This window comes from Acyrthosiphon pisum, chromosome X (genome assembly GCF_005508785.2).
Source record: "Acyrthosiphon pisum isolate AL4f chromosome X, pea_aphid_22Mar2018_4r6ur, whole genome shotgun sequence".
NCBI classification, from domain to species: Eukaryota; Metazoa; Arthropoda; class Insecta; order Hemiptera; family Aphididae; genus Acyrthosiphon; species Acyrthosiphon pisum.
The window spans coordinates 49,575,176-49,577,824 of record NC_042493.1 but is presented as its reverse complement, the minus strand read 5'-3'; positions in this window follow the sequence as shown (position 1 = coordinate 49,577,824).

Here is a 2,649-nt window from a genome sequence, read left to right as displayed (position 1 = left end):
CAAAAGATGCGAATATAATTAAAAGGAAAGTACACAATCAGAAACAAATAACGAGGTACCGATCTAATGAAATTACTCGTTATGAATTCATAAAAAACATGTGTAATAATTTTAAAAATAAACTTTAGGTGGTATTAATAAATATATTTTGAACGATTAAAATCGTTTTTTTTTTATAAGATATGTGTAAATTTTTATGACTAATTTGATTTTTTAATAATATTGTGGACTTAATTTTAAATATGTTAAACTTTTGTGAAAAAAAAAACGACGTGTGTATAATAGTGCGTATAATTTTTGGAAAACAAAGAGTATCGCCTCCTCGTGGTGTTTTCTGGATAACGCTAAATGATACTCAAATATTTGACTGAACTATTGCCAACTTAATTTTAAATTGGTCTAAACTACTCTGGGCGAAACGGGAATCATATAAAAACAAAATTTGGGCAAAACGGGTACGGTCATTTTTGGGCGAAACGGGTCCCGCCCCCTACTTATATATGTGTCAATTAATGTAATTTGTGAGTATTCATGTTTCAATATAACAGCACCGCAGAAATGTTGATCAGGCCTAAGGACATAAGCCAACATTATTTCCATCATTAACACACCACGTGGCCATAAAGTAAAAAAATCAGAAATAATAAGCATCTTATATCATAAATTATAGGTAAAGCAAGCATAATACAGGGTGATCCATTTAAGTGGGAACACTAATTATTTCGAAAAGTATTAACTGTTTTTGAATTGTTTTTTTTTTTTTTAAACTGTATATTATTTTAATTTTTTTCACCCCTATATTTATTGGTGAAGCCACTATCAACTTTAGTTCGAGTATTGCGAAGGCCAGACCGATGTCAATTGTTAGAGAATCGAACATAAAACGTCGATTAGCCCGTGGTCGATTATTAGTGGGAATGTGCCGTTCCCTCGAGTTGACGTTTTCGGAGACGAGAGACATGTGCTGGAAGGACTCCAATCCCAAGATCAGGATTATTGAACCTCCAGTCGCTACCATAAAAACTTGACCGATTTGCTGTCCATCGTCCGACCCATACGATTGGGAACGGTTACGTGACAAAAAATTAACGAGATTAGGACGGTTTGACTGGCATAAATAAGCTCTGACTCAGTATATTAAGTATATACGAAAAGGAAAAGTTGAAGTAATACAGTGGGCATTACTTTAGAACAAACGGTTTGCCTGGCAATGAACCGGCTCCGAGTATTCAAACGTAAAGACAACACCGTATTATCAATAAATGGCACAACAAGAAACATTGAGATACGGCTCGTCAACATCTAGACAGTTCATTGGTTGAATTCATGTGGCGTCAAAAGAACGATAATCAATTTATAGGCATTTTAAATTGCATGTCTGAGCATTTTCCTCCTCAAGTCAATTATTAATTTCTAGTTTTGGATTTTATTCCTAGTATCTATAGTAAATTTTGTAATAGTTCATTTTTATTTTTTGTAATTATTTTTAATTCATTTTTTTTAAATTACGCCACGTAAAGGTAGTCGCGATAACCGAATTGTTATGGTACCTATTCGTGATAACCAATAAGTACTTATATACAGATACCTACTTTATTTAACTATGGGGGTAAAATTTTAAAACATGCTACGTCAGCTCATTTAACCATTGATCTGCGCATCCGTGTGATTTTCAAGTAATGTATCAACCATCGTGTATGCGCTTTGCGCATGTGTAAGATTATATTAATTAATATTTCATAATGAATATTTTCAAGAAGAAAAATTTAATACGTATCGGTATGGAATAGTACGTATCGCTTGTATATTGCACATGTAACTTCTTGAAGTTTCTTGAGCTTTAATTTCTTCATTGAAAATCTTGAATATGATTTGCCGCCAGTAGGTATTCATATTATAAAAAAAATAGAATAAATATAAAATAAATAATAATAATTTACATTTAGAAAATCATTATATAAAATGTCAGCTAAAGATATTGAGGTACGCTGTAATGCTGTATTTTTTGTACATATTTTACTGAATTTTAATTGTTTATATTAATAATTTAAAGACTGCTCCAGTGCCTATCACTAGTGATGGGCGCAACCGACTAGTTTTAACTATCGATTGTCTATCGATAGTTTCAAAAACTACCGAGTGATTTTTCAATTGAATAGATATTATATTCATCGATTGTTTTTAAAAATTATCGAGTAATTCACTCGATAGTTTTCTTTCGGTAGTTGCATACGTCTTACACCGACTAGTTTTGACTATCGATGGTTTTCATTCGGTAGTAAATAGTAATACACGTCTAGTACCAACTAGTTTTGACTATAGAGTTAAAAAAAAACAACCGAGTAATTTTTCGGTATTTTCGACCGAATTTACTTGATAATAATTTGGGATAGACATTTTAAAGACACAAATATAAAAAAGGTGGGTAAGTGGATGTCGCTCTGCTGTACAGTAGGTTAGAAGTGGGTCACTGTATAATGGACAGTATTAAATTTGAATTCAATGATATAATATCACTGTATAAGAAAAACGATTCTGAGCGGAGACGGTATATCAGTCTATGTATTAGACATATAATATATACTTATCTATGGTATTAAAAAAAAAATTGACCTATAATAGGTACCTATAATAAATTCCAAATTAATC